Source organism: Diuraphis noxia, unplaced genomic scaffold (assembly GCF_037042655.1).
Source record: "Diuraphis noxia isolate RWA-SAM2 unplaced genomic scaffold, SU_Dnox_SAM2 contig0004, whole genome shotgun sequence".
Taxonomy (NCBI): Eukaryota; Metazoa; Arthropoda; class Insecta; order Hemiptera; family Aphididae; genus Diuraphis; species Diuraphis noxia.
Window position 1 is genome coordinate 52,532,987 of NW_028301714.1, and position 20,357 is coordinate 52,553,343.

Consider the following 20,357-nt stretch of genomic DNA (forward strand, 5'->3'; position numbering starts at 1 on the left):
CTAGAAATTCATAAAAAATTTTCTTTTTAAATCTAAGATTTGAAAATTTTTAATAATCTACGAGATAATATATCCTAGACAGATAAACCATCTTCGCTCGGAATCGTTTTTCGTATACAATGATATACTATCATTGGATTCAAATTTAATTCTATCCGTTACAGTAACCCACTTGTAACCTACTGTACAGCAGAGCGACATCCACGACTTACCCGCTTTTTTATTTAAATTTGAATTAGGATTATTGCCCGTTATGAAGTCACCGAGGTTAAATATTAGTGTCCATGTCCGTAATACAAAGAGTCCATTATATACAGGTGTTCGTTAAATCGGGTTTCACTGTATCACATAATTAAATTAGTCCTATGGGTTTAAATATTTTTTTATATTTATCCATCTTCAAGTTTGAACAATTTTTGAAATAAAAAAAAAATTAATTCCAGAAATAATATAATATTCAACTCTCACTGCTGAGAAAAATATAATGCAAAAACGCATTCCTTCCTGCAATGTAGCAATATTAGCAATGAATTAAGTCTATACGCAAGTTATAATAAGTGGCTTGGTGAGGCGCGGTCGTACGCTCAATCTGTGGAAACGCACTGAGCGTACGTACCGGCCGCAGTTGCTAGCTCCCGGATGGGTGACCACCCGGGATTTTTAGCAACGATATCCTTGCCACACATTCACAAACACGTGTTACAACCCTACCCACTTAAAAACCTACCTACTGACAAATATACAAAATAACCCCTACCGTACCACCCCACACCCAATGGTCTATGTTGCCGTGGGTTCCCCTTATAAAAAAAAAGTTATAATAAGGTTACCTATACCTACTGTAAAAAGTATTAAATTTGAATTAAATGCGATAAAACCTTGCACACAAAAAAACAATTAACGGTGCCTATCTATTTTAAATGGTATTTCAAAATATAATAATAGGTAATATTGTTAGTAATTTATTTTTCTATTAGTAACATGTTCCGGAGTTATTCCTTCGTGGGGTTCAATTTTCATTTCTCTTATTACTTTTTCCAATACCAGGTTGAAGAGAATAGGTGGGATTGAATCACCCTGTCTAAGGCCGGATTTTACTGTCACTGGATCAGACTTCATATTTCCGACTTTAATTTTGACCACGGTTTCCATGATGCTAATTGAAACTAGATTGATCAGCTTCTGGGGAAAATCGAACTCTTTTAGAATATTTATGAGACTTTCCCTATGAATACTGTCGTATGCTTTTTTGAAGTCAACGAATAGCGTATGTATCTTCCTATCGAATTCCCACGTTTTTTGATATAATTGTCTAATAATAAATATTTGGTCCGTCGTTTACTCCCCCGGTCTAAAACCGCCTTGATATTCACCAATTGTCTGTTCTGCTTTTTCTTTTATTCTTGTTAAAATACAATTTGAGAACACTTTGTACGCCACATTCAATAGAGCAATTCCCCTATAATTATTACGGTCTTGTTTATTTCCTTTTTTGTGTATTGGGCAAATTAGGGACGTTTTCCAATCTTCTGGAAATTCTTCTGTTACCCATATTTTTTTTAATCACTTGCCAAATCCATTGTGTCACGTTCTCCCCTCTTTTTTTAAATAATTCAGCCTGGAACCCATCTTCGCCTGGAGACTTTTTATTTTTCAGATTCTTTATTTGTAAGTCTATTTCTTCTAGAGTTGGCTCTGGACATTCTTGGTTGTTTTATTTCCTAGGTCAAACATGAACAATTCGTCTGGTTCTTCACAGTTCAGTAATTCTTCAAAATATTTCTCCCATTCTTTAGCTATACCTTCATCTGTAGTAACCAAGGATCCATTACTATCTCTAATAAAACGTTCGCTTCTTTTGAAGTCTCCACTTAAATTCTTAATAGTCTTGTGCATATCACGCGTTTCATTTGCTTTAAAATCTTGTTCCAACCCTTTCTAGTAAGTTACATACAAATTTTCTTTTCTCACACCTTAGAATCTTATCTGCTTCCTTTCGTCGTGTGATGAACCATCGGACCGTATTTCCTTTAACCATTCTTCACGAGCAGCTTTCCTTCTCCGTATTGCTTCCTCGCATATATTATTGAACCACACTTTTGATACATTTCTTTTTGTTCCTATTACTCCCGTCGCTGCTATTTCTATAGCATCTTTGACATTATTCCATATTTCAATCACATCACTGGTATGTTTTATCCGCTTTTCTTCAAAAATCTTCTTGATTGTATCGTTATAATCCTTGAGAAAACTCTTGTCTTCCAATTTCTCTACGTCATATCTTCTCATGGATGTTGTATTACATTTATTATGCTTTTTCAGCTTTACACGTACCCAAAAACCCACTAGTAAATGATCAGAATCAGAGTCTGCCCCCCGTAATGTCCGAACATTAGTAATTCCATTCTTGAATCTCTCATTTACCAGAACGTGGTCTGTCTGATTCTTATATTTTCCATCAGGTGATACCCATGTGTACTTATGTATCTCCTTGCGAGGGAACATAGTGCTTTTTATACATAGTCCTTTTCCTACTGCAAAATTAATCAGTTTCATACCGTTGTCATTCGAAACCTCATGTAGGCTATGTGTCCCAATTACCGCTCTATACAGCGCTTCCTTGCCGATTTTAGCGTTAAAATTCCCTAGAACTATTTTAACATCACCAACTGCTGTATCCATTGTGTCTTCTAGTGTAGAGTAGAACTCTCCCTTCTGACGATGAAGAAAACTTCATCGTCTTTTTCTTCGGTTGGTGCATGAGCATTAATTAGAACTATTCGGAAATCTCTGGTCCTAAGTGTTAGCGTGGAGATTCTTGGGCTAATATCCCTGAAGTCCTTCACCATGTGGTTTATTGATTCATGTATTGCGAAACCAGTCCCTAATCTATGTCCTTGTTCACTATTTCTGTTAGTGATGGTTGTTTGAGATATTTTACTAAATCCTGCATCTTCCCATCTCACTTATTGCAAGGCAATACATCTTATTTTATACTTCTCTACTACTCTTACTAAATTCAATGCTGCTCCTTGTTTGAATAAAGTTCGTAAATTCCAAGTACCACAAAATAAATCCTATTTCCAATTTCCAGTCTTTTTTCCAAATAATCTATCCTGAGGCTTGGTGTTAGAGTCCTGACCAGAACTTGTTTTACTAGGCAGGGTTGTTAACCCTGCGCTAAACCCCCAACCTGGAGGATCAGACTATCTCAACCACTTAAGGTCAGGGTAGGGATATCGCAGTGTACTTATTAAGGTACACTGGGCGATGGGCACGCCACTTTCCCTAAGCCTAAAACTCCGGAACTCGACTATTCCATTATTGGCATATGCCTGGCATAATACTGATGGACGAATCTCAAGATGGAGTTAAACGGCTCTGTGACAGACTAAATGACGCAGCACAGAAAGTAGGACTACAAATTAATGAACAAAAAACTGAATATATGATTATAGGTAGACAAAATTGGATGGATCAAGTTTTGGAGGTAGATCATTTTAAATTTAAGAGAGTGAATTCTTTCAAATATCTTGGCTCAATTGTGACTGAAAAAAATGATATCACCAAGGAAGTAGCCGCGAGAATCCAAGCGGGAAACAGGACTTACTGTGGTTTGTAGAAACTATTAAGTTCTAGATCATTATCAAGAGAGATAAAGAGATGTTTGTATACTAGACTAATACGGCCAGTGATATTGTACGGATCGGAAACATGGGCACTAAGGAAATCAGATAAGAATAAGTTCTTAATACTAGAAAGGAAAATATTACGAAAGATCTTCGGTCCAATAAAAGATAACATCACAGGAGAGTGGAGAAGAAGGAAAAACACAGAGCTACAAGACATTTTTAATGAAAATAACACATCAGAGACGATCAAGAAAAAAAGATTTCGGTGGGCAGGACATGCAATCCGAAGCCAGAACTCTTTACTAAGAATGGTTTTAGAACAGAATCCAGTAGGAAAAAGGCCCTTGGGAAGACCAAAATTGAGATGGGAAGATTTAGTTAAGAGGTATATAGAAGACTTAGGAGGTGGAGCAAACTGGAAGGATTTGGCGATGAATAGAGATGCCTGGAGAATTGGTTGTGAGACGGAATGGTCCTAGCGGCCGATTAACCCAAGAAGAAGAAGAAGAAGACGATTAGTAACATATTACTAAGTAAACTAATATTAAATGTATAATATAACAATTATATAATCAATTAATAAATAAAAATATTAAAATACATTTTATAAAAATATTTAGCTTGAAATATAACATTAATTAACTCATGCAGGTACTATTACTCTGTGTATTTACACATTGTAGCCAAAATGACATCTAAAATTATTATTCAATAACATACAATAGTACACCAGCCTAGAGTTATAACACGGCAATCTTAATTTTTTTAAAAGCCAATTATTGCATTATCAACAATTATTAATGTTTAAACACTTTACTTTACTAATATATAAATACCTAATTAATAATTTTAATATTATTTACAAGTACTTAACTCAGTTAACTCTACAGTTCTACTTATAATTTATGTAACAATATGTTTATTAGTTTACGTATATCTCAGATAAATTCCTTACCCGCCGGCCGACAATGCTTCGTTTGAAAAAAAAAATATAAATATACCTATAATAATAGGTTATATTATATAAATATTTTTCAATTTTATAACGTAAACGTTCAGTTTTTCAGCATTTTAATTAACTCGTCTATAGAAATACCCATAATATAGTTTATTAATAGTATATCATTTGCATTTTTAATTTATCAAGTTTATTGATAATAACACATTTTAGGAGTTTTAAATATTTGCTATTTGGTGGTTTTAGCTATTTTGCAGTGCTAGAATTGTTTGTCCTCTCTGACGTGTTATATCAATATTGTTGATTATTAAAGCGGTAAGTAAGAACTATTTGTAATTGTAATTGTTTATAATCAATTATGGTTAGGTAAGGTCGTTGACCTAACTTTTGACAAAACAATTGTCAATATCAATAACACTATTAATATTATTTTGTTTTTATTAACTTAACTTTATAAGTCAATACTCAATATTATACCAACGCACCTTTATTAGAAGTTAGAACGGAATGAATAAAATAAAAAAAAATAGAAGAAACCCTATTTTTTCTTTTAAATAGGTATCCTATTTTTTCAAAATTTTTATTAAAAAAAATTATTCTTAGGTTTACCAATGTATTTTTTTATTATTATTATTTATTTTATTTTTTATATTAGTAAAATTTTGTTAAATATAATAAATTAGAAAGCTTACTTTAAACTATTTATTTATTTTTTTTTTTAGAACCTTTCATTAGTAATGGTTAAGTTACAATTCAACAATAATTATAGATAGTGATTACATAAGCCTTTAAAAATAAAAATAACATAGAGGCAATAGAAATTGGTGGTGATTAAACGATACCTAAGTATACTAAAGGTATGAGTGTGAAAATAATGATTATGATTTTGTATTCGGAGAAGATATAATTAAGGAGAGACGGTTTTTCACTTCAGCCCCTCTTTGAAAATGAAAATTCACCTAGTTGGTTTTTTTTTTTGGGGGGGGGGGGGGGGGGTCAAAAGTAAAAAAAATTCAGTAGTTTTCAAAAGCGTCAGGAAAAACCCTAAAAATGTAACGAAAAAAAAAAATGGGAATTTTTACGCATAATTAGTTTTCGACAAAATCGATTTTTTTGTTTTGCTGTAACTCAAAAACGAATCATTGTAAATACTTGAAATTTTCACCAAATGTTTTCATTAACGTTAACTATTTACGATTAAATTTTCAAAATATTTTGACGTTTTTAAGCTATTTATAGATAGTTTTTTTCGATTTTTCTAAGTTTTTTTTTTTGAAATGACTAGAAAAAAAAAACTAAAATTGTTTTTCACAATGTTAGTTTATAAGCATTTAAAGTTCAAATATTTACGAAATATGTCAAAATCACGAAACCTTGCATGGAATTATGAAGTTTAAAATTCATAAAATTCTTGTGATTTTGACATATCTCGTAATATTTATAACCTTGCCGTATGAAAATATGCAACTCGTCCGAAATCATACTTAAAAATTAAAAAAAATTAATTATAATTTAAATATAGGTAATATAATATATTATCCTAGACAGACAAATCATCTCCGTTCAGAATCGTTTTTGATGTACAAAGTACAATGATACCTGTCATTGTATTCAAATTTATTAACACATCCGTTATAGCGACCCACTTACCCACTTTAAAAAAAAATATTATGATGATATCCCCGTTTTTTATGGTTTAAAATAAAAAGAATAGTTAAATCAATAAAAGATCTACCTAAATATTTGTGATAACAGTCATCATTATACACGGTAAGGGTGTATAGTTTTGATCCACGCTCGTATATTAATATACATAATTTTTTAGCTTAATTTATAATTACTATACTTATCATACACTACATTATCAATGACCATTGGAATAGTTATCATATTCTTGTTAATATTCTTATATAACTTTTAGTATTACGTCCGCCGTGTTTAACATTTTTTTTAAATTGTATATTTAGTTTAAGCCAGATAATGAGATAACTGATAAGCACCTACAACAGTACAGCAAGTATATTATACAATAACCTAAGAAAAACTTAGGCATATAAAAATAAATAAAATAATAACACATTATTATATCATATAGTTAGTAACCGCTCTGTAAGTGGGTATTTTTTAAAACGCTACAGCATGTTTTTAATGCACCTAAGGAAATTAATTTTCATCTTTATCGGAATGGACCTAATATTATTGTTTATTTAGAAGATATTATTTAATTGGAAAATTAACAATAATATTTTATGATTGTTTATGAAGATAAATGCCTCCCGGCTCCCTTAAAACTTATAAGGTAAATCTGCGTTAAAAAATATGGTTTATGATACCTATTTCATACTTTCATAAAACGTATATTGTAATAGATTTCGGCTTTTTTTGTTTTAACGATAAGTAAACTGCACCTAACGTGATAGAATTCCGATTAGTCGTAAAAAAGTCAACACCAGTAGATTAAAGATTAAATTAAAAAAGGCCAAATGTAATGGATGATTTATTAACTATAGTATATATATAAGGTATGTAAGTATATAATACCTATAAACATACGAAACGTACAAACCATCCTTTCATTAGGTACTAGGTAATTTATTAGTCAGTGTTGCAACGTTATTATTTTTCCTATCTTACACGACTAAACGAATATCTCTCTATAGAAAAATAAACGAGATTTTTGAAAATTTTTTTTTTTTAGTAGAATTAATACTTAGGTGAATGTAATTTAATAAATAAAACTAGATAGATAACTATTTTCATTTTTTTAACAAGAGGCATAATAAATACAATTTTCATACATTTCTACCAAAATCAAAAACCTATTAAATAATTTTTTTATTTAAATATTAGCATACTATGACCCCTCATATGTGGGATTTATTTTACTGCATTACTTTTGGCGCAGACATTGGTAATAAACATGAAGGATGGCAAACACGAGTAGGTAAATACTATTTTTAACTTTTGACCACCGAATCTACCAATAAAAACCAATTTTCTACCTATAACCAACCTCAAATTTGAAGATATTAAAGTATGTATTTTACTTCAAAACCCAAAAGGTAATGGTATTCGCAAAAATGTACAAAACATTACACATAAATTGTAAATAAATTTCTTCACTCAGAATTAACAACTATATATAATTAGAGAATACTAAAGATTTGTATAATTGTAGAAACTTGAAATTTTCACAAGTCGAAACAAACCACAAAAACAACTGACAATATTTATTCTTGAATTATAATTTATAATATACATATACCATAAAATATATTACATAAAAACATACTGATATGTGTGAAAACTAAGAACTATTTAAGTATTTGTGTAAGGTACTTTAGAACACAATTAATATCAATAATACAATAACCCAGCACGCGTATTTCGGTATATGATATAGGTACGTTTTAAATACATAGATAGTAATAATAAATAAATTTGAAAACGTTTACAAAAATTACTGTAAACAGTTATTGCCCACTTCTTGAACACAAATAATTGAAGCGATTATACATAATTACAATTATTACTACATATATATTATTATTATTATTACTATTTTATACAACAGTTGCAGTTTTAATGAATGAAAATAAAGTATAATTCCGAATATTAAAAAATATTAAACAACTAAGTAACCAAAAAATAAGACTAAAAATTCAAAACATATAAACTACCAATTAATAACTTCGATTTGGACTATTTACCTGTCAGCATATAGTTTTCAACATCCACATGCCACATGAACACTCATCAGCAATAAACGATAAACGCAGTCTGAAAAAATTCAAACCTTAAGATACGGAAAACATTAGAATTCAAGGAAAATATATTATAAACAACAATATTATTCCAGTCAGGTAAAATCTTCGTATGACTCTTATGAGGACCTCAAGGTGTTTCCAATATACTAATACAGTAGTATGCACACTTCCGGTTACATAGGACGTTATAATAATTTTTTTACACAGTTACTTTTAGTTTGATTTCAAACGAGAACTAAATTATTCTTTTAAATATGTATCAAATGTATAAAATCTCAAAAAATTTAAATAGTTTAATATATGTATATAAATATATATAGTACACTATATAAACATAACGTAGGTACGTAATTTGTGACGAATAATTCATCGTAATTTATCGTAATATTAACTTCAAATGTACTAACAGTAATAAATTATTAAAAAAAAAAAAATTCATTTTAAATATACCATAATTTATCGTTATATTAACTTAAAATGTACTAACAGTAATAAATTATTTAAAAAAAAAAAAAATCATTTTAAGTATACCATAATTATTGGATAAGTAATAATTAATTATTTTTAAAGAAGATTTTCTATATTATTAATAGCATAAAATTGATAAAATTTTTATAATTAGAGCTAGGATTTTGGTGACTTTTGCATTTTTTTTCTTTAAGTGCTATACAATTCTAACCAAAAACTAAATTTGTTTCGTGATATAACAATTTAGAATATGTAATTTTTATTTTGAATTTTTTGTGTTAAATGCAATGTATTGCATTTTTAAGGTAATTTTTATGTAATATTACAAATATTACGTTCTTTTTGTGTACCTATTTTAACTAATTTTAGTTTATTTTAAGCTTTTTAATATGTGTTATAATTATAAAGTTAATCCCAAATAGTACCTATAGGCAATTACCTACTCCAGTCCAGTAATCGGAAAAAAAATCCCCCGACCCTGGGAAAAAAAATCCCCAGGCTACAATATTACTCACAACCTCATTCACAAATATTTTTTTAACGTTAATTGGTATCTATAATTTCCGCATTATTAATATTTAATTACAAATACGTATATTATATTATAGTATACTATATTGTTATATTATATCATTCAGTCAATTAATATAGATGTTAGAAAAATAAAGTTTTTATTAAAAAATTATATTTTTAAATATTTTTTATCCTTATAATTTTAACTAAAAATATCTATAAAAAATACCGAGTACCTAGTATGTCCCATAGAGTATTTTAGATTTTTTTCAAACACTTATGAGAAACCTTGTTTTTAAATTTGCAATACTTAGCTATAGAAATTGAAAATGTTTGTAATTTTTGGTATTAATTATTTTTGTTTTTCATTATATAATTACATTTAAAAATGTCAACAGTTTTATATATACCTAAAGTTAAAGTCATAATCATAACGTTTGATTTATAAATAGCTCTAGAATATTTAAAATATTTTGAAAATGTTATCATACATCCATACATAGAAAACATCATATAAATATTTGTTGAAAATTTCAAAAAACTACAAACAATTATATTATTATATGTTTTTACTGTGAAATTTACTACGTTTAATGATTATTGTTTGATAATTATTATATTATTATTATTATCTATATTTTGTATTATTGACGCATTAATTATTCGAAATATTCTTATATGCTATGTTTTTACTGTGAGTAGGTGTTAATTAACGTTTAAAAATAGATGTTCAACCATTTTCATGAGGTTGTGATTAATATTGCGGTCTGGGGATTTTTTTTCCTAGGGTTGGGGATTTTTTTTCCGCAATTCCTCCAGTCCATTGATATAAATTGAAAAAGTAATATAAGAGTAAGTAAGATAAGATTACATATCGAACGAACCCTAAACTATATACCTAGGTATACAATAGTAGCTTTAGTGCCGTCATCCCCCACTCCGGGGCATGGCAGAAACCTACGGGTGCCCCAATAGAAATTCTGCCATAAGTCTCATCCACGTGTAACCAACCTACCGTTTCATAAAACCTACAGTACTACCCCCTTCCCAATGGCCTCAGTTGCCGCGGGATAATTAAAAAAAAAAAAATTGTAGCTTTAGTAGTGAAAACGATTATTGATTTTTCAGAATAATTATACCAAGAAGCGGTTAAATTCACAGGTCAAATTTATAACTATTTTATTCATAAATCATAATTATTAATATTTTAAAAATAGTTTTTGTATTGTCACTAAAATTCTATAGCTCTAGTTATAATCATGTAAAAATATTCAACATTATCCTATAAAATAATTAAAAAATGTAGAATTTAACTTCTTATGTCAAAAAAAAATAATTGGTTCTTGAAAGTCTTGGTCATTGGTCATATAAACAAAAGTTTTCAATTGACCTACTAAATGTAGGTACTTACCATATTGAAATAGTGGGCACTTTGACAAAACAGGTGCAAGATGAAAACTGGTAAAAATACAAATAAAAGGGGTCGTTGTAAATTGCGGACCATTTTTAATTTTTTATGTAAATTGCGGCCCGGTCATATTTTGCACATACGTAAATTGCGGCCTGGCTATATTTTATATACACGTAAATTGTGGCCTGGGTATAATTTTTATTACCTACCCAAATATTTTTTATCAATAATATTAAAATCAGTATTTTCCTTCTCATTTTTCAGACTTAGGGCTGCCAATATAATTGTATCAATATTGGTATGATTAAGAATATTGGTTTTCCTGTTTTTTTTTTTTTCTTAAATTAAAAAATATATTATTAGCAATTAGTAACAATGTGTCAGTAAAAATGTGTTATTAAATAAGGTATTCGATCAAATGCACACTGGCTGCTAGTAATATATTATATTAGTGAACATATTATTATTATCTAAATCGATCATTCAAAGATTAATACTTATCTTTAAATTATACATTGGAAATCGGAATATCCCAGGCCGCAATTTACGTACATTTCAAATATACCCGGGACGCAATTTACGTATATTTTAAAAGTACATGGGCCGCAAATTACGTAGTAGTATATAACTATATGACCTTTTTTGGGGGATGCAATTTACCGACTCCGAAATAAAGTACACGCAATTATGCAAATAAAAAGTAGGTATTGTAGGTATAATATTAAAACTATGGTTTTATAAAATAAAGATGAGATTTAGTGCGTTTCAATGCTCCCTAATACATACTTTGTGGATACTTAAAAATTTTATTTTCATTAATTTCCTGATTTTTAATATTTTTTCTAGTTTTGAAGAGATAAAATATGATCATAAATTTATAACTTACTATTAGGAACACGGAAAGTATTCGGCGACTGTATGATGGGAATGCGCGCAGTGCGACGGGTCAGATGTTTGATAACATGAGGGTTTTAAATAATTCGCAATTTTTCTCGAAACTAAAAAAATATCAAAAATCAGGAAATTAATGAAAATAAAATTTCGAAACGTCAATATTTTCAGAAAAATAAACTCTACAAAATGGCTATCTTTATTTTTTTTTGGAAATAATTAAATAAGAAAAATATTTTTCAAATTTTTTACCAATAAATTAAAATATGATATAATTATAGTTCTTATCCTTGTGAGTCTTATTACAAAACCAGAATTTCGAGATTATTAATCATAATATAAAGAGGTACATAACCGTTTAACAATTATTTTAAGTATGAATTTATTCTTAAAATTGATTTTGTCAATATCTGGTTAACGTAAAAATTTTTGCTTTCCGTTGATTGGAATTTTGTTTAAAAAATACAAAGGATTTGTTACTTTTGACCGACCAAAGTGCCAACTTTATAAAATTTGTTACCAAAAATCACCATCAGTTGAAAAATAAAGTAGTTTTACTGCTTCACTGCTCCAATAGGTGGTGGCAGATACAATATAACAAAATAAAATAAAAATACATATAGACGTGTTTTTTATTTAATTTTGATTTGAATATCCAGAAGATTGAAAAGTTTTTATATTTTACAATGTGTAGTCAAGTCATTAAATGTACTTTTATCTGTATTAATTAAGATTTTTTTTACTGATGCAACTATTGGTTCAATAGTTCTATACGTTATTTTCATTATGTATAAATTGCAAATGTTGTTGAATATAGTACTGTGTTTAATCTTTCGTAGCTTAATGATTCGCAATGATTTCCGTGAATGTTAACAAATTTAGTAGTTAAGTTTATTTGTAATTATATTTAATACCAAAGGCACCTCGTGCGCTTCGTTGCACATTAAAAATTCGAACTCAATATAATTCAAACTTTTTTCAATTCGTTGCCTATATTAAATTTGTCAATTCTAAATTATTCAATTTTTGTTCAATCCATTATTTAATATTCGGTATAATCGTATTCAAAACTAAAAAATTTCATCAGCCACCTTGAATCGCAAAATACTTATGCAAATTCCACATTAAAATGTGAATTTTGGAAAATGCTTTCTTACTCTCACTTACTAATTGGTTGTACGGAGGTACCAAAAGAATATTGCAATTCTAATTACTATCTCTGTTTAGGCTCTACGTTGATAAATCAGCGAGTCAGTCCAGAAGTCAGGACACGTTCGGTCACAATCATTTTGTATTTACATTATAATCATCCCGTTTATGCATAATTCTCAAAATAATATGAAACGTTTTTTTCTAAATACTACACAATTTATTATATTTTATGCTCAATGTTACTATGTTTGTAATTTTAAATAGATAACTTATGGATGTATATTCTGAACTTCGTGTTGTGTGGTAGTAAACTAATAGTACTAATAGTAGTGTATATTATTTTTCAATTTACTATGTTGATTGATTAGTATTAGTTCATCAAAACACATCTTTCGACTGGAATACTAAATTAAAAGATGATAGTGCGAGTGTTGATTATGAATAATGATAAAATATTATGTTAATAGAACCAAATTGATGATGAGGTCATAAAACAATTAATTACTCATGCATCATAAAATTATTTAAAGATTAAATCTTATATTAGAAGACCATAAATCATTTTTATAAAATATTAATTAGGTGTATGTAGTATAATATCATGTTTAATTAATTATTATAAATAAATGTACTAATAATTACAATCATGTAGTAAAATTAAAGTAATTTTCTGGTTGTATATGCATCGTAAATTATTAAAACACACCTATACCCATGAATAGTTATTTTTTTAATTATTATGAGCATGATATAGGTAGAATTTACGGCTATACAATTTCAAATAAATTGAACGAGTTCATTAACTCGATGTCGACAACTTGTCCATTATTATCACTAGGTACCTACATCATATAATTACGTATAAGTTTTCTAAAAATATAAGAGATATTAACATAAGTACTTGAGTTATAAATTTATAGTAAATATAATCGATGGAACCGATTTAATATTACAGTAACTTATTTATTATTTACAATAGGATTAGATATTTATATTTAGAATACCACTATAACTATACTGAGATGAATTAAAATATATTGTTTTCAATAGTTTATCAAATATTTAGGTTTATTTAAAGAACTGGACGATATTATATTATACATTTTCCTGATCTGAGTCTAAACTTTATATTACTTTTTGTTTTAAATACATAGTTATTTCAAAAATATTTATCCTGTTCTGAGCTTCCAAGTCATAACACATTATTTTACAAGATATTATATATCTTATATAGTATATTTACAATAGTATATTAATGAGTAGGTTAAAATAATTCACTCGTAGTCCACTATAGCCATATAAACGAACTATATATGAGAATATATATTATATAATACGATTTCCTACTTTTTCAAATACCACCACATTTATTTCATGTTACGACTTCTACCAAGCATTTTATCTTCATTGAGATATTTTTTTATTTAGTCTCTTTTATGACACAAATTTATAATATAAAGAATATATTTTATTCAATAATAATTAATTATTATTATTTAGCACATCAATTACATGGCGTGGTTCGCAACGTCATATTCTGTGACGTAAATGATGACTGTACTTTATCTCTCAAGCAGAGCAAGTTCCCGTTGATTTTATATTTAAATTGAAGTGGTATAAATTAAAATATTACACATTACATATCATGATAAAAGTCAAGAGGCTTAACAAACAATCCCTAAATGACGCACGAGTTGTGGCCCGGGTTTATAAGAGGTATACTTACGTACGAATTGCGGCCATACAATAATGTATATAATACATATATATTATATATATATATTACATACTAAAGAATAAAATACTTAGGTCTAATATTCGACTATAACCTCAAATGGAATGTTCACATTAATAGTTTAATAGAAAAATTGCGGCCTTTAATGTTTAAATTTCATGTATTAAAATATATAATAATATCATCTCATACATTGAGAATAGTTTATCTTTCTCTATACCAATCTATATTGCAATATGGCATGGTAATTTGGGGCGGTGCCTCCATAAATGTTCTTAAACCATTAAGGGTTCAACAAAACAGTTTAATTCGTTTATTTCTGAAAAAGGACAATCTTATTGGGTCTACCTTGTTAAATTATAGAGTTTAATGTATTTCGGACTGAATACGCATTGACAATTTTCATTTTGACATTTGAAATTATCCGATTATCGTAGTTAATGCAAGTCATACGGCAGATAAGATGATAAAACGATCTAAATTCTATATTATTTTTATCATATAATACAAAAATATAATTTCCCACGCATATTGAATATTTCGTTTACAGTTATTCGTTTATTGCTATGTATATCCAAAACCGGGAAAATCGCATCTGCCATATACAATCTACACGATTATAATAAGTAAGTAAGTATAAGTAATAAGTATATGTATTATATAATATTATATAGGTAAAGTAAATAGGTAATGATAATTACTCGGGCCGCAACTCACCTACCGCTAAGATATTGTTGGGCTGCAACTAACCTTATACCTAAAATATTATCGGGTCGGAATTTACCGGTCTCCAACACCGGAAACGACAAGTCGGGCTGCAACTCACCCACAGCCTTTTATTATATAATCATTTTCTTAACTAAGTAATTGAAAGTATATTTTTTACGACTTACTTGAAAACTTTAAATAACCAGTGGAAAATTTTCAATTTTAATATAATATTACTAAAGAAAACACGCATTAAGCAACAACCTGCAAATATCAGGTAAAAGTATCAACTAATGTAGATAATCATATACATAAATATACGTACGAGCTTAACAACACAATACCACTCATCAATAGGTCAAAGGATACATTAATCAATACCATTCAACACTGTTTAAAGACCTTTATACTTATAATCAATAACTAAAAATAATGGAAATATAGACACATGTGAGTAGCATAAAGAATCATTAAAGTCATCATTATTATAAGTTATATTATATGTTCATACCTACCTATATCAATAATAATAATTAATACAAAATATCAACATAATATTCACTTATCATTGTAGACCCTGAGCAGAAGAAATAAACTATTGGTTTCAATAAGTAATGATGTATTTTTATTCGTTGGGTTTGTATGTTATAAGTTTTAAAACTTTTTCAAAATCTTAGTGTTTTATTCCAACATTTTTCTCTTACTATTGTATTTCAACTAACCTTGAATTTTCCTAAACATTTTTGAGATTTCATTTAACATGCTGATAACACAATACCTATGCCTAAAATTCGTAACTACTTTGTTGCAGTCTAACTTGCCAATATAAATAAATAAAATAAATAAATAACCATAATTTTAAGTAATTGACATCTGAAATTATTGAACCAATTTTAGAATCTATTAATTTATTATTTGTTGTTTAATAATTTTAAATATACATTTGTGATAAACGTACAACATTTTTAATATACCTAGGTACTAAAAAAAGTACTTATAAAATGTATTTGTATTTCCAATATTTTTGAAATACTGTAATCGACTATGTATTTAAAATGCAAATGATATCAAGTGGCCAAGTATACAAATAAGTATTTTAAACACATTTGAAAAGTATTCTTAACAAGACTGGTACTAGTGATACTATAAAATATAGCCGTATATAGGTAATAGGTATACGAAATGTAGACGTCATGCATTAATCTATTGTTTGTCTTCGTAAATATTTATATGAACAAAAGACTATTTTTTCATACACTTTAGTCAAGGATATAAATTGAAGAACAAATGCACGTGATTCGACCTTTAATCCACAGAATAGTATTATTATCATTATTATCCACTTGACAATCAAAACTGCACAGGAATTATTTATTATATTATGTTCAATATTTACTAAAGACAATACATAATTTTATATTAATACATATCAACAGATAAATTATAAGAATGCATCGATTTCACAATTTGAGATTCCCTCATAACATATACGTTTATAAAAATATGATTAATAGTAAATACTCCTATATACAGGGGGTCTCAACAAATCAGAAAAAATAAATTATGCTAATTAAATGTATGACAAAAATTGTTAATATTATATGATGAGTAAAAATTTTTAGAAATATACTCATATTAGCAAATTCTCAAAAGTCATACTTAAAAAAAAATTATTAAGTTCCAAACTAATTTAACCAAAAAAATTAAAAAATTCTAAAAAATAAACTACTTGACTTAGATAAATATTTTTACCATCAAAATTTTTCTTATAATCAGATTCACAAATAAGCTATTTTGAATTTATCCATAAAAATTTTTATCAATTTTTAAGTTTTTTATTTTCAGAATTAAAAAATAAAAAAAATTATACTAAAATGAAGCGCAAGTGTCTATGAATTATGTAGGAAAAAAATTCAAATATCGAATACTTCAAAAGTCATTCCATATGTCAGATCATCGTGAGACACCTGTATATATATATAATATGTGTGTGTGTGTGTTCTGTGTACATAGATACTTATTAAAATAAACTAGCAATATTATGTGCAAATTATAAACGATAAAATTTGATAATTTATACATCTATTTATCAAACTCTTGTTCATTTATAAATTAAAGAAACGAACAAAAATAGACTAAACCTTTTTAAAACTTAATTCTAATTTAAAACCACTCATCAAAAAAATATCTTCTTTGATAATCCTATAAATCCCACAAAGACCTCTCAAACGGCACTGCGAAATCTGTTTGATAAATATAAATATAGTATTATTATAAAAATAATAATAATTTCAATATGTAATACTTAACCAAACATGATATAAAAATAATCTAGTGTTTCATAAATAGTAACGTTCAAACGTAGATTAATATCCCAAATTCCCAAATACATTTTTTTTTATGTCATAAATGCATAGTGCTAAATCTCAATCACCAAAATCGACTTTCTCGAAAACCAATAAAAAAAGGCATAATTTTTCTGCTTTTATAAATCTAATTCACGTGTTTTAAATATTAATATAACAAATATTACGTACATAGTTTGTAGACTTAAATACCTAAATATTATTAATAAGTAAAATAATTTTTAAATATATTTAAACGAGGCCAAATTCAACAAAAATATTACCTACTAACATTACCAAAGATAAGTCATATTTTTATTGATTAATTAACCTATATAATTTTTCAAAGTTCTTAGTTTATTATAAACTATACATCAATGAGTTTTGTATCATCAGTTTATCTTTAATTTAATATCATTTCACATGTAATTTTAGTTATGTGAATAATTACAATAGTTTATTCATAAATATATCTGAGTATGTCACTGTTAGTACTCAGTTCATTATACTATAGTAACTCAGATTCACCAATTCAGATTTCTGTGGGCCATTTTAATAATTTCATGGTTTTTTTTCACGAACGAAGCCGAGTATTCAGATATGGTACATAATTACATTTAATTAACATGCTTATTTACCTAAATAACTTTTAAAAATGATCTCTGCCCAGTTCCCAACTGAAACGATGATGTTAAGCTGTGCAAACATCTATAAAATATAAATTTAGTGCCATTTAATCAGGCATAACTTAAATAAATTATAAGATTTTAAGCTGTATCAGATATTTAATGCCTGAAATCGAAAAGTAAATTCAGAAAAAAAAGAAGGCTTGACGAAGTTTTTATCTGCTTAATGGAAGCATTATTCTTTTTATATAAAAATATATTTTTAACAATTTAAAATAACAACTCAAAGGTTCAAAAATAAATTTAAGAATATTAAATTTAAAATTTAAATGTATATTTAATAATAATTTATTATAAGTTTATTATAGTATATTTATACTTTAACAATACAAACACATACCTATTGGCTATTATAGTCTATACACTGTATACTACTGTATACCCAATATGTTGTATTAAAATTTAAAATTTATTATTTAGATCTTTCCACGATTTTTCTTAATAATCTTTTTATCTTAGATTATTTTCAATATTTCTTCCGATATTTACAAAGAAATTGTTAAATACATCGCTAATATATTTTTCATTCGTGTTCATTGATCAATGATCATGACACTTTTTATTAACTACCTTTTTAATCATTATTGTTTTATTAATTTGTTTTGCCTATCACATCAATAATTATGTTCCATTTTGATTTTGTGTCTTTACCTGCATATTTTATAATCTTAGCTTGATAATGAAGTATTTTAGCATTTTTTTATTAGAGTTTTCAATTCATTTCTTTATATTATATTGTTTTTAACTTTTAAATCCCTATAAAAATGGTCTTTTACGTAAATTAGTTGACATATTTTCTTTTTGTTTAATAAAATTAATATTTGTCCATGTGTTATAAATTCCTTGAGTTTAATTATTTTTTTGTTTTAAAATTGTTGATTAAAAAATAATTCATATGTTCAGAAATTTTTGTTTTGGATATATAATTTATGAACATCTTTCAATAAGATCTATAATAGCATCATCATTTGCAATCAGAGTACCTAAGCATATTTAAATTATTAGATTCAGTTTATACCTACATTCTAGTGATATCAAAGTATTACAAACGCTAATATTTCCGTCTTGATTATGGTTATCAATTATCATTGTAGTATGTAGAGTAAGTATCCATTATATTACATTTTACAATACCTACATGATTTTGCATCGTTAAATATCTGAGTATATCAGAATATGAAATCACATTATGGTATGTTATTAAGATAGTCAGTATTTTTTACCGAATCACCTAAAATTCCGATAGTTATATCACTGCAAACAATCATCTTCATTTTTCAGAAATATTACTTAGATAGGTAAATAAGAATAGAGGTCAGTCCTAGACTGCCCGCTATATGTCAACGCAAGAAACATCCTCAACCAACCTTCAACGATGGAGGAAGCTCTAGGAGAACACAACACACACTTGATCCATACCTTCTTCAAATCCATCGGCATAGACACAAAAATTTAATGCTAAGATAGAACTACACTGCTAAAATTACAATGTAAATATTCAATATCACTGTAAAATCCACATATACCACAAATGTAATGTAATCTTAATTTAGAACTTAACTATTTACTTGTATATTTAATTATTAATGATAATGTAACCTCAACCACAGGCTAATGACCTAGCTGTTGAAGCCTTTAACATCAATTAAAAAAAAAAAAAAAAAAAAAAAGAATAGAGGTAATCCATTTAAAAATAAATCTCTATATATATATATAAAATATATATATTATATACATACTCCAATTAGGATATATTGTATAGTGATAAATACATAATGTTTATAAAAGTTGTAAAATAATAAAAACATTTTAATATTAAATAAGTGATACACTTTTTCATTCAGAATAAACCACTTAAAATAAAATGAAAAATCCTGAAACTACGTACACATTAAAAAAGAGAGAAAAGGTTCAACAGCGCACAAGCCAAGCTACAAAAATTGAGCGTGGACTAGTCATTTATTTTTTAAAGAGATCTTTACCTCTGCTATATGCAATGGACGAGTGAACAAAATTAAATTTTCCAAGATATTAGAAATTCAAATGTATAAGATATTTTTGTAATTTCGTTATTCTTATCAAACAGGTCTT

The 20,357-nt window shown here is 27.2% G+C and overlaps 1 protein-coding gene across 4 annotated transcripts in view; it reads right to left on the bottom strand.

Annotated features, from left to right (window-relative positions):
* LOC107163337 (aquaporin-like) overlaps window positions 1-20,357 on the bottom strand; it is a 46,528-nt gene that overhangs the window by 23,346 nt on the left and 2,825 nt on the right. The window contains exons 1-2 of one of the 4 annotated variants that reach the window (XM_089225168.1): window positions 15,421-15,482; window positions 8,301-8,370 (exon numbers count right to left, since the gene is read on the bottom strand). The exons of 1 other annotated variant lie outside the window; for it this stretch is intronic. The gene's annotated coding sequence lies outside the window, so the exon portion shown is untranslated. Of the gene's footprint in view, window positions 1-8,300; window positions 8,371-15,420; window positions 15,558-20,357 lie in introns of those variants that run through there. 2 more of the 4 variants (XM_089225169.1, XM_015510714.2) reach the window with 2 other exon arrangements.